Source organism: Pseudomyrmex gracilis, unplaced genomic scaffold (assembly GCF_002006095.1).
Source record: "Pseudomyrmex gracilis isolate BER0280 unplaced genomic scaffold, ASM200609v1 scaffold_197, whole genome shotgun sequence".
NCBI classification, from domain to species: domain Eukaryota; kingdom Metazoa; phylum Arthropoda; class Insecta; order Hymenoptera; family Formicidae; genus Pseudomyrmex; species Pseudomyrmex gracilis.
The window spans coordinates 79,331-93,447 of record NW_018020781.1 but is presented as its reverse complement, the minus strand read 5'-3'; the positions used below and the strand labels follow the sequence as shown (position 1 = coordinate 93,447).

Here is a 14,117-nt window from a genome sequence, read left to right as displayed (position 1 = left end):
AAAACGCTGATGATACAGTCGAGAGTCCTCGGAAAAGATTGGCAATGCGTTTATCCTTTTTCCCTTCTCAATTACCGGGACACATTGCGCAATCTTCACGATACGGCCAGAAGACGTTTCTAATGGCCAATTTGAAGATCAATTTCGCGTGTCTGTACCGTTGGAATGCACGTAACGGTTCGCGCGCACATTCGCGTACTTCGTTTCTTCTTCTTTTTTCTCGAGCCTGCTGCACCACCTACTCGTCAATTTTTATTCGCTCCCAACGATACGTCGATTGCAATATATTGCCGCCTGTAATTTTATCTCGCTTTATGTTTTTTTTTTTTTTTCTATATTGGATGTAATAAATAATATCTCGAAATTGCAACAAAATTCTCTCTGTTGTAACATGAGATGTGTAATACATAGGGAAAGAGAAAAAGATACTCATGGTTATTGTAATCTGCCAGAATTATTTGTTTCACAGTGAAGTAAACTTGATTCTATCAATCAACTTGATACAATCACATTGTTCAGCCTTCAAATAATTACCAATTTATTGTATTTATTGTATTGTATTATTTTGTATTTATTGTATTGTATTATTTAAATCTGAGTGAAGCTTTGCACGGAATAAGCAAGGCGTTGACAATTTTTATTAATTAGTCGTTTGTTGGTTTTATTGAAAATATTGAACACGACAAACGCGCGCGCGTGTTAAACTCTTTAACCCTTTGTTTCCTTTTTTCCGCTACGCTCTAATTGGATTTCTTTTTTTATTTATTTTTTTTGTACGATTTATTTCACGTAGCTTAAACTGCTGTCAATTGTTTTTGACAGCTCGTTACACGATGAGATTCGTATCTCATTTATCTCTCTTTTTGAGAAATGAAATTAAAACGGAAAACGTTCTCTTTGAAGAACCGTGGCTGATTCACTTTTGACCCATGTTCTTCAGAATGATTGAAACGTTGATTCGCGTACACAATATATATCTTAATGTATTTATTTTATTTATTATTATTTAAACCGATTTAATTCCGCTAACGAAGGAATTGAAAAGAGTTTTAGCACGCGCGCGTCGGTCGTGTTTAATATTTCAATAAAACCAAGTTACCAACAAACGACTAATTAATCAAAATTGTCAACGCTTTTCTTATTCCATATAAAGACCCACTAGATTTGAATATAAAATAAATCGTTATACAATAATTCGGTATTAAATATCTGAAGTCTGAGAACAATTTGATTGAATCAAGTTGAGTTCAACGTGAAAAATAATTCTGGCAAACTATCATGTACATACATACATAATCACAAACTATGTAATCACTTTCTCTTTTTTTTTTTTTTTTTACAAATGATTAAGTTAATAAAAATTGTCATAAAATAAAAACGTCTTGCTTAAATCCACACGATAAAGAAAGAAGAAATTCTCATGAAAGGATTTAAATCTGAAAAGTGCAAAACGCTCTGCCGGCGACGTCATCGGCGACGAAGAAACTGCGCGGTAAATAAACTTTAATTAAACTTCCCGAGCTCGCGGTAGAGAAGTTGCGCATGCCGAAGAAATTGACCGACTCTATCAACGTCGTTTTGACCGGCGGCGAACCAAATTATATCCCGCATTTGATTTCTAACGAATTTTCACAAGAGTTTTCGAAAAACGCGTTAAAACTGTTCGCAAATTGTGTAAAATTAAAAAAAACAAAAACAAAAACAAAAATCCGTTGCATCGTTTTACCGACGATGATTATCCTTTTTTTTTTTTTTTTTTACCCGCGCTGTGCCGGCGATTCTCGGTTTTGCATTTCACGGTGAGCCGAGCGTGTCGATCCAATCTCGAGTCGTTCGAATGAACAACCAGCCAGGTAGACGCGTCGTTCGTTAAGGCAAAATTTCCCGCGGTTCGCTTTTGAACATGGTGAATGATTTCATTCAAAACCTAAGAGAAAGTTATGGAATAATAATAACAATAATAATAATAGCTACGCAAAAAAATACAAACAATGCTCGTTTTCTTTCTTAAGTTTTGCGTCGATAAACATAATGGAATTCGAAAAACTTTCTCTCGGAGACTGCAAGAGAACGTTGAGAAATATATTGAGTTTCGTGCGTATCCCGTATCTTATATAGCGTAATAGGTGAAGCTATAATTGCGTTCGATATCATATTCATGCAATTATGATTCGCATGACTGGCTGCTGAGGCTAATAAACTTCGCGACTCCAACAGTTTCGTTGTTCGTTTCCTTCCCGCGAGAGAGAGAGAGAGAGAGAGAGAGAGAGAGAGAGAGAGAGAAAGAGACTACACCCGCGAGCGAGGACGCGAGATAAGGGTTTGCGAGCTGGTCGACGATATCGCGTCGCTCGGTAATTTACGGACGAGTAACCGAAGGGAATACAGAGAGAACGCGACCCGAAAGATGTGCAAGGAAGTATCCGTGGAAATGTAGGAAGCGTCCTGGGGATACACGTGTTATACGTTACACCTGCGCGAGGATCCGTGAGTCTTTTATCCCAAGTTTTGCAAGAGAGAGTAGGAAAGAGAGAGAGAGAGAGAGCAACGACGAGAGCTGACAAGAAGGAATAACGCCCGAGAAAGATAGACGAAGATATTTGATATACCCGATCGTGCGGAGGAAGGATATTTGAATAACGCGATAAGGACTCTTCTCTGGTGTTCGATAACTACATTCCGTCCGTTTTTGTCCTGGAAAAGCGAAAAACGACGAAGGGCGAAGCGGAAAAGAGAAGTTGACGAGAAAGAGAGAGAGAGAGAGTGCGTGTGTGTGTGCGCGTGTGTAGATATCTTTCGATCAGTCGATTAGGCTACAAAAGACTCTTTCCGCGAGAATTTTGAGTTAAGAGAAGTAACGAGAGATACCGGCTCACATGCAGAGAGAAAATGAGACGCGAGAAAGCTCATGTCATTACAGAATTCTGCAGTATCAACGTAGCACGTTGTTTCTTACTTTCAGCCTAACTCCTTCTGTTCTCCAAAGATAGTGTTACAATCTCGGAACTGGCAGTTAATTAACAGTCAACACAAATGCCGAGGTTTAAAGCTTCTTTTTGAGTGTGTTGACATTTTAAATTGTTCTAAATTAGAAAGATTATTAATTTTTCATATTTTGAAACTTTAAATATTTTTTTTGTTCAACACTATTCAAAAACTCTCTTTAAACTTTATTAAAAATAAATTGTGTAAAACTTTTTTCATCAAATAAACAATAGAACGTAATAGACACTTGAAAGAAAACGCTAAAAGTTTTTGCAAAATTCTTTTATATTTTAAAGTCAAATAAAATGCGTTAATTTTAAAAATGAACCTGTTCGGTTTACTTTTAAGAGGGTACTGGAGCCCGGCCTGTAAACCGGATAGAGACCTGTAAACCGACGTTTTAAAAAAACCTAAATTTCTCTAATTTTTAAGTTTCTTTACTGCATTACATAAAAAGTGCTTCTATAGAAGCAAATACATATAAACAACTATTTAGTGCTTTTGAAAGTAGATATATATATATATAATGCCTTTTGAAACTCTTTTTTTCATTCATAATGATAGCATATGATAACGTATACTGTCATCACACTAAGACGTTGTTCTCGTCAATTAGATAGTCATACCATAATCTGAATGTCTCATTAGATTCGTTTTTGTCGTATCTGTGGCGTACTTGTTCGTTGTAAATATGTACATAAGCTTAGAAATAATTCTACATACATGAATATATAGTGAGGTTATAGAAGGAAACTGTGTAAGAAAAAATTTATGCTGAATTTTGACATTCTAAAGAACAAGCGCCAATCCTTAGCACAATTTACTTATTTTTGTAGAAGCATTTTAAATTTAATGAAGTAAATACGACACCAAACGTCATAGGAGAAAGTCGGTTTACAGGTCTCTATAGTCGGTATCCAGTACCCTCTTAAGAGGGTACCTCCAGTTTATAGGCCGGGCTTCAATACCCTCTTAAAGGGATCCTAAAATGGGTCTGTTTTATCAATAAAACTGAATTTTTTGCGCACACTAATCTTTTTCTTGGCTGTATGTGTGGATCGATAAATCGTTTTCTACGATTAAAGTACATACAATAAGGGATCCGGGAAATCCAAATTTATATAACAAAATGAAAAAAATTGAAATTTTTAAAACATTTAAAAAAATTTAAATATAAATTTGGACTTCCCGGATCCCTTATTGTATGTACTTTAATCGTAGAAAAGGATTTGTTGATTCATATAGCCCAAAAAAAGATTAGTGTGCGCGAAAAATTCAGTTTTATCGCGATAAAACAGATCCACTTTAGGATCACCCTTAAGATGTGAAAAACAACGGTTAGAAAAAATTAACATTAATTAAAAATAAATAAAAGATAAATTTATAATAAAAAGATAATATTTTTATTTAAAAATTTGAGAGATCGTGATTATCGTTTTGTTGATATTTAAATGCTGTGTCGCTTGTTTTAGTAAAAAAAATTATTTGAACAATTAAAAAAATAATAATTGTGTAACGAGAACGAGCTCCAAGAAGAAAAACATATTTTCTCATTTTCTCTACATGTAATTACTGACACAACAGTATGTACGCGTGTTCAAAGTACAAGCTTCAAAGGATCAACGCAGGTAAACACAACTTGCAACAGATAACCGCGTTAATCTTGTCCACTGAACCGAAAAGTGATAGTCAGTGTCACTGTTTATCTCGTAGGAACTGAACGAATTCATTGAATAATTTTTATCAAAAGAAATGTCACCAGTTCAGAAATTTAAAAATAAATGCACCCAACTGATATGTTGTAAATAGTAAACACATTCTGCTTCGTAAAACTTATTTATTACAAAGTTTGCCACAACAATTCTTTATTTCTTTTTATGGATATAAAAAAAAAGTACAAACTTCGTGATGTTATTTATTCTTACGCGACTTTTTTTTTTTTTATCGTGATTTTACAGAGCGACCGCACATCGCGAAATCCCGATCACTTTCGATTGATCGCGCGCGCGCGCTCGCAAACGGCCGGTCGGTTTTTTATTTTATTGGCTGTGGCATAATAATAATGCATGAAAAACTGCCTGTTTTTCTCCAACGCCTGCGTCATCCCCGATGAGAAACCGCCGCGTTTAATGAGTCGTTACCGCGCGATCTCGTTAGCGGGACACCCAGTATATACGGCAGATTTAGCGCTCAGACGAAGGGGATTTTCCCGTAACGAGAGCATCATTATCGTGCCGTCCTCGCGGATCTTTTTTTTCCTTCACCCTGTCGTGGCCTGCTTTTCCACCTGAAGAAGTCCTATAACCGTTCGGAAAGGATCTGCAAAATCAGGTGGAACGAAATGCCTCTTCAACTTTCTCTCGTCCTGTTTACTCTATCTTTCACTTCTCTTTGTTTTCCCCGGCTAACACAAAGTTCGAGAGAGACTTTTTGCAAGATTGCACATTGCGCGAGCGTGCTACAGATATTTTTCTGGCGTTGTGTCTACTGCGAAAAACTCCAGAGAGTGCGAGTGCATCTCTCTCTCTTTATATATATTTGAACCTTTGTTGGCGGTGGCTGGGCTCACTCGAGACCTATGGGTATTTTTGTTATGTTATACCTATACCTTAATATATTTAAATATCAAATGAAATAAACATAGTTTTAAAAAATTATAAATTAAACTACATATATTTAATACGCTACGCATTTGTGTACGCGGAACGACTCTTTGATTATTAATAGAATGTGGGTCAGAAGTGATTCAGCCACAGTACTCCGAAAGATACTTCCTCTGAGGGTTAATTTGCGGTTGCGAATATATGTATATATATATATATATATATATAAACTTTCTGGATACTCTATGGAATGAGTAATCGCGAAGCTTCTTCTACAGCGAAAGAGGTCTTCTTGTGATATTTAACACGATAGCGCGTTGTTAATTAATTTTGTACACATTAAACGCGCCGTTACGTCGTTCGAGCTTTGCGGGGAAAGTGCCGTGTGCGCACCATATCAAGTTTCCTCGATGAAGTTTTCTGAATTCAAATAAGGAAGCCGAGACGGTGTAAAAATACTAAAACCTGTAACGAGCCAAGTACCACGCGAGAACTTAATAAGCCACCTTAATAAAAATTCCTGCTTTGATCACGACAGTCACCCGGTATGCGACACTGCGAGGACGAGCTCGGAAATTATTTCGTCGGCGAAAAACCAAAAACAAAAAAAAAAAAAAAAAAAAAAAAAAAAAAAAAAAACGATACACGAAGCAACGAAAGGGTTATAACGTACACGACTTGTTTTCCCTTTGTGACTAACAAGCGGAATTCATGTGAACGCACGTCCGCTACTGGTTTACTCTTATAAAGATCTTTTGAGGGCNAGCCAAGTACCACGCGAGAACTTAATAAGCCACCTTAATAAAAATTCCTGCTTTGATCACGACAGTCACCCGGTATGCGACACTGCGAGGACGAGATCGGAAATAATTTCGACGGCGAAAAACCAAAAAAAATACCAAAAACAAAAAAAAAAAAAAAAAAAAAAAAAAAAACACGAAGCGACGAAAGGGTTCACCCGTACACGACTTGTTTTCCCTTTGTGACTAACAAGCGGAATTCATGTGAACGCACGTCCGCTACTGGTTTACTCTTATAAAGATCTTTTGAGGGCGAAATGGAATAGGATGGCACGAAGAGGTCGCGAAGAACGGACAGAATAAACCGGTAGATAACAATGGTATACTTTGGCCAAAAAGAAAAACGTACTTAATACCGGTAGTGCATGCAACAACACTCACTAAAAAAAAAAAAAAAAAGGAAGAAACGTTTTTTTTTTCCGCTCACTGTATGCGCTTCTTCTTTTATTATGTGAGACTGTATTTTGTACGTGTTTAGTATTGCAATCGTACGTTTTCTTATTGATACTTTGCGGAAAACGTAATAGCCGGTATTCCCGGACGGCTGAACGATTTTTAAGAATGATTGAGAAGCAATTGAAGAGGAAGGAGGAACGAGAAAAGGCGAAAATAGCGAAGCGAGTGTTGTAACCCGGCAACTTCTCTGAAGTGCCTTTCAGCGATTAAGGGAAAACTTTCACGATTTACAGTGGATTCCAAAGAGAGAGAGAGAGAGAAAGAAAGAGAGAGAGAGAGAGAGAGAGAGAGAGAGAGAGAGAGAGAGAGAGCCGCAGACTAAGAAGGTCCAATCGGAGATTTACGAGTGAAATCGCTATTTGAACTTTATATCTTTTCCACCAAGTTCCGGAATGTAGACGGCTTCGAGTATCGAAGCCGGGAAACGTACTCGCTTAATTGTGACGGGAGATAAAGCCGTCAAGAAGAACAGGACGGACGTACTTGTTGTAATGACAAATATGTCTATTTAGATCTCCTCCGCAGGCTTTTCTCAGATCTTAATGATAAATGTTCAAAAAACAGTCAGTCCTAATTTTAAGCCCTCCTCGCAAGGCTAATCACCGCTATCTTCTTTCGGGGTAGTTTTCCCCCCTACTGAGTGCGTGAGAAATTAGGGCAGAGCTTTTATCCCTCGAGCCCGATTTTTCCTCTCACTTTATTCTATTTCTTTGCTTTTATTCTTCTCTGCGAAGATCTGTTGGATGTGTAGGGATTCGCAAGAGAATAAAAATCTTTTATATAACAAAGAAACAGAGAGAGAGAAAAAGAGAGAGAGGGGAGGAGAGGGGGGGGAGAGAGAGGGGAGAGAGGGGGGAGAGAGAGAGAGAGAGAGAGAGAGAGAGAAAGACTGACTCATGCTGCTCACGTTTAACGATCGGTGACCATAAAACCTTGCTAACTTACAAGATAAAAGAGACTGCTCACACTTTATAATTCTGTCGTATTAAAGCAAGACATATGTGTTTGATAAGACGTTGATTCGAGCTCATTTACATAACGCAATGAAATTTCAATCAAACACGCGTTTTCGGCATCCGATGTGAGAATGGATTTGAACGTTCACAAACAAGAAAAATCGATCCGTGACACAAATTACAATATTAATTCCGCGTAATAACACCGCGGCAAATGGATTCATTTAATTTCGTGTTTGTGAACACACGATGAGATCGACAGAGCGTATAATATTCGCATGTATACCTATGTGTAAACGACTCAAAGCACGATACAATTTTAGTGTATTTAATGCTTATTCTATTTAGCGTGAAACGATTATAATAGTACACCGTGGAAGATTGAATTACCACATTTGATAATACATGCTATTAACGATACAAAATATAATTGGAATAATAATCGCGGGAGAGTCCCGACCAATAATTAATTAACAAAATCGAGATTATTGAGCTTTGCTTGAGTACCAGAGTTACCGTGTAACCAACTAACCGATAAATAAATATTATGTTTTGAACGTTGCCCGCGCTCGCGAAAGCTGCTCTAAACTTTTTAACAATTTTAATATCAAAGTATTTGACACATTATAAATCTCATATTCGTGTTATGCATACATTGTGCCGCTATAAAATTTATTACTTAATTAAAAATACGGTGTGATTATTACAGCATCGTTTAAATCCCTTTTTACCGTATTAAAATATTTAATGAAGCAATTAATTATTATTCGTGTACTTCCACCGTAACACTCATCAAATCGCCGCGAAACGAGATTGATCTTCGCGCATCGTATAGTCGGCATTAATTAATCTTCTTCGTTGTCATTCGCGATTTTGTTGCAAAAAGCGGTATCGCGAGATTGATCACCTACGCCGTGCGGCAATCATTCCTCGTAATCCACTGCCATTCCCGAGCCTCTTATAATTTTCGGTTAATGGCGCGCGCGAGACCGCTGAATTTTGCTGTCGCATTATCGCTGAGTAAAACGGATTGGACGAATGAATTCAACAATTTTCCACGTATAATAAACAGCGCGCTTTTTCCCAGCGCAGAAAGCCATTTTGTTGATCTCCGTTGAAATGAATTTCAACGGAGATCAATTTTACGTACATACATTGTGTCAAAATAAAAACGCGCGTTATATATATTTATATAATACGTGTAAAATAATTAAAAAAATAACGACAAAGAAAATGGCGCACGCGACAAGAAAATGGAGAAATTAGCGGCTTTTATTCTATTCGCAATAATTCACTATGTGAAATCCAGCAAGTGAAATTATATTTGTGAAACAAAAAATTACGTTTTTTAAGTTACTTTATTTCAACTTAAATCGTAATACTAATTTACTTTTTAACATATTGATCTTTTAATATCTCACATTTGAAGTATAATTAATTCTTTCTTACTTTAATCACATCATACTTGTGTGTGCGGATATATATATATATATATATATATATATATATATATCTACACTTAGAAAAATAATTACGTTATTACATTGGAACACCGCGTATATATCAACACATACAACAAAAATTAAAGAATAACAAATAAACGGGACAGTTGCAATACTTTCAGTGAGACAAAACTCGACTAGTTTTTCGTTTACCAAATTGTTTTTTAATAAAAATCGATCTTGTTCACAGTCACAAATGAAAACGCGCTATCATGGCAATATTAAAAAGTTGCAGCAAAATGTACTGTGAGAGACAAATTTTTTTCTTTTTTTTTTTTTTTGTACAATAGAAATATGTCAACACGCATTGAAGTGAAACAACAGTTGCAGTTGCAAATAACATTGGGATTAAGTTTTGTTTAGTTATACAACATACACGTGGACTATTTTTTTTCAGAGTTCCCGAAAAAAAAAACAAATAAATATTATAATGAATAACAGAAAATTGACACGCCACAGTTGAAATAGACTCTCCGATGGTGATGTATTAGTAAAGCCGGTCGCGACACCGGATTCGAATTTCGCTTGGCATCACGTCTCGGTAGTTCGGAGGTTCATGTTACCAAATATATATATATATTGTGTAGATACTCGGAAAAGAGAGAGACAAAACGTCTATTTGTTATTTATTACAAACTGTCAAAACATTTGTTTTTAGACGAGAGATAGCTCTTCGTGTAGAAAACTATTTATAAGGCACTATTTTCAACAATTTATTTTAGAAAGAAATTTATTCCGATTTGATAGTATGATAAAGATATTTTTTGTATGGCATCCGCGTGTCATCCTTATCGGGACCGACAGCTTGATGATATTTGCCTTTAATAATTTTCTACACGAGCGCGTGGTGCTGTGATGCATGGTGAATATGTTCTGATAACACATGCGTTTATATGCACTCAGCATAAAACGTTGCAACAAATGATTAGATTGAAAAGTGTTATCCGTAGTATCCGAACCACACAGTTTAGTTTTTGTTTCACATATCTCCGTTGTTTTCGCTAAACAGAGCAGTGCGATAAAATCATTCGCGCGATGAAAATGTCAATCGCTTGTCGCGAATGAACGTGATTTAATATTCAAATTCGTTATTTACACAACCGGACTGCGCGAGTTTTTAATTTTGAATGTAATAGTTTTTTGTATTGCTTTCGAGATTCGTGGAAATGTTAAAAATTTTCGTAAAAGCATTACAGGAAACATTAAAGGATAGTGATATAATTAATATCGTATAATTCAATTGCAAGATATTGTTATAATAATCACGATTAATATATAACAGATCATCAACAAAATTATTAAAATTAAATAACATATAATCCCGTGATAAAAGAAATCTTTGACATAAAAAAAAAAAGAATCTTTAAAATATTGGAAATGTATTTTCTGAAGAAAAATATAAATTACATTGTACTACACGTAATAAAAAGAATTTTAAAATTATACTAATTCTCTTTTTGTCTGAAAACATTTGTTTAATTTCGTCGAAAGAGAATTAACTGCGGTCTGTTTTAATGAGTGGAAAATACTGAAGCTTTTCATCACGAATACACAAATGTAACGATTGTATCAAACTGCATTGTCAGTAATGTCAGTCGTTTAAAAGCGTTCGGTGTCTATTACGAAAATAATGACGCTCCACTACAAAATGTCACGGTCCACTTCAGCGTGTCATCGGCACCACGTCCAAGAAAAGCATTCCATTATTTGGCGCGCTTGAATGTAATTCTTTTGACGCAAGCAACTTTTTTTTTCAATAAATGCTAAAGATACACGTGCAAATATGTATATTATGCGGCAAATGAAACGATATACAAAAAAAATAAAAATATAAAAAAAGTTATATTCATAAAAAAAGTTTTATCATTTGTAATAAAAGAAAGAGATGCATATATATATATATATATATATATATATATATATACATGCGTATGAGGAAGAATTTTGCAGAACTTGATACAAGCGTAATTTAACTACGAAACATATAACTATGTCACATTTGAAAATTGAGAGAATAAAAAGCGCAAAAGAAATTGTGACAGCGTTGTGTCTATATAAACGTCTATATAATTTTTCTTTTTAATTTAATTTTAACTTTGTAAGTTTGTATCTATCTTTGTTATTAAACGTAATTTATTACTGACTTTGTTCGCGGTGCGATAATACATTAGCGGAAAATTCAGCCGACAGATTGCCGCACATTCACTCGAAGCGCGAAGCGTTTCAGCGCGATAGCGACAGTGGCGACGACGGCAGATGCATTTCCGCCATAGGAGAAAAGCAGCAAAATACTATGCGCGTTGAATAATTCAAAGCAAACGCTGGGAGACGGGCCGCGTCTCGTATTTGTACAACTGATCGCTGAATATTTAGCGACATGTTTATCCGAATCATGATCTCGCGTTTCAGGCCGCGTCACGTTCACTTCGCCGTGGCGACGTTGCGAGTGCAACAATTCGGCACATTCGCTCACAATGCGCTCTCACATCGAGATGGTCGCGCGTGACGCGTTTCTCATGCAACATATTAAATATTTTCTCCTAAATTGTCATTTACGTGGACCGGGAAAAAAAAAAAAAAAAAAAAAAACAAATTTACCGGAAACAACGTAAATAAAAGAGAAATAGTTGCGCAAATTGAAGTTTACTCTCGCGCGTTGTTCAGCAAGCGGTCTAAAGTGGTTGCCTTCAAACATCCACCACTGAGAAATACTTTGCGAATTTTTAGCTAGTCGTTCGTTAAAAGTTCGCACTCGTACTATGCTTGTTATAAACAACTGTAAATTGCGAATCCACATTCGTAATCGTCAGATCGGCAACAACATATATGTATGTATAAGGACAGCGCATATACAGGGTGTCCGAACAATTTTGATCAAGCCGAAGTGTGAAAATAGATTGGATTAATCTGAACAGAAAGGTCGTGTACTATATATATATATATATTTTGCAAAATTCGCAATATTGAGTGATTACTACACGCGAGCGCCCAATGAGCGCGTGAAAAGTCCGGAGGTTGTGAAGAAAAATGGCTTACTTCGTGCAATCTCCTAACACCAAGAGACGGAACAAACAAGCGAGCAGCGTGTGACACAGTTTCTTGCATCAGCTGATTTTCACTACCGAAAATCGTGCGCTATATACAGAGCGCTTACACACCCATCATCATTCATCGCTTTCCCCCGCGCTCATTGGGTTTACGTGTATCAACTAATCACTCGATAAAACTATTGCGAGTTTTTTGCAAAATGATACATGAATTTACCGTTCAGATTAATTCTCAATCTATCTTTACACTTCGGCTTGGTCACTGCGAATTTAGCAAAGTGGTACTCTTCGGTTCGGATTAATCTATCTTCGCCCTTCGACTTAGTCACAATTTTTCATTCTGTATATAAGCGATCAGATCGCGCCAAAACTTTCGGGATCTGATTTCTTATATAATCACATAAGATTATACATATATGATTTTATACATATAGTCTTACACGATCGTAATAAGTTTAGATCCAAAATTTAGCGCAATTGGATCACTTATAGATACGTAATCTTATATAATCATATATATGTTCCTATTTTTTCTTAGTATATAATTTGTAGTTTTTGAAAATCAGCTGATCGCAAGAAGCAAGCTGTTCACACATGCCGTTCGCTCTTGTTTGCTTTACTTCTTGCCGTTAGGAGATTGCACATGAGAGATATAAATCAGTTTTCTTTACAATGAAAATCACACACGCCTACAGGGAGCGTCCAAATTCCCTTACGCGCTCATTAAGTTCATATTAATTAATTAATAACTAGCTCGATAAATATTGCGAATTTTTTACAAAATGGCAAATGACTTTTCTGTTCAGATTGACCCGATCTATCTATCTTCGTACTTTTCGGATTGTCAAAATTTTTCAGACCCTCCGTATATATACGACATATATTTATGGCTTTTGTCTCTTTATCTCTGTTCGACCTTTTTATCCTTCCGTTTTGTGACATTTGGATATTAAAGTTTGTTCATCGTGATTTCACATTCAGGATGTGCCCTTAGGCCAATGTTTGCATGATTTCGAATTCCCCTTGCTATCCCGTTCTCTCTCACAACTTTTCTTTCAGCCTCGAATCATCCCGCGGTCCGTCCTCCCTTTTCCCCGCTATCGCTGATCTTTTCAGTCGGGGTGTCGCCGCATTCGCGAGACGAAGGGAAAACTCTGTCCTTTGATTTCGCTGGCGCTTTAATCGCGCCGCGTCAAGCTTTTGAAGAATCGACCCTCTTCCCCCCCCCATTCTCCGGTGATATTGAAAATTACACGTCTATTTATCGAGCTTGAGCGCGGTGTAAATTCGAGCGATTAAAATGTAGCGAAAAATGTTTCCCTTTAAAAAAAAAAACAAATAAAAAAACTCGCCGGTTGTTCTTTTTGTTTTTTCCCCGCGACGTTTCTGATTATTACATATTACGTGAAATTCATGCGAGAATGAGTATTAAATAATAATAGCGAGCGCCGATAATGCATAATGAAGAGGCGTTTCACAGCCCGCAGGCTCATACATATTTGCGAAATACTCGACCGTTCGGGATACAGGATGTATCGGAGAGAGCCTTCCGTTGTCCTTTTTGTTAGCCGATGATTCCATTAAAGCCCATCAAAACGCCTATGTTTGTTCTCATTTGCATCGGACCGCGGAGTCGACAATACACAATTCTAATTCACTGTGCTGTCCCCGTATGGCATGTAACGACATTATCGGACTGCACGTACCCGTCGCTGCCTGACATAATTCTCGATGTAGCACACTCTGTTCGCTACTACTGTCGCGCATT

General features: G+C 36.5%; 1 protein-coding gene across 2 annotated transcripts in view; it reads right to left on the bottom strand.

Moving 5' to 3' along the window:
- Positions 1 to 14,117, bottom strand: part of LOC109858302 (PH domain leucine-rich repeat-containing protein phosphatase 2) — a 63,833-nt gene that overhangs the window by 19,536 nt on the left and 30,180 nt on the right. The window lies entirely within an intron of this gene.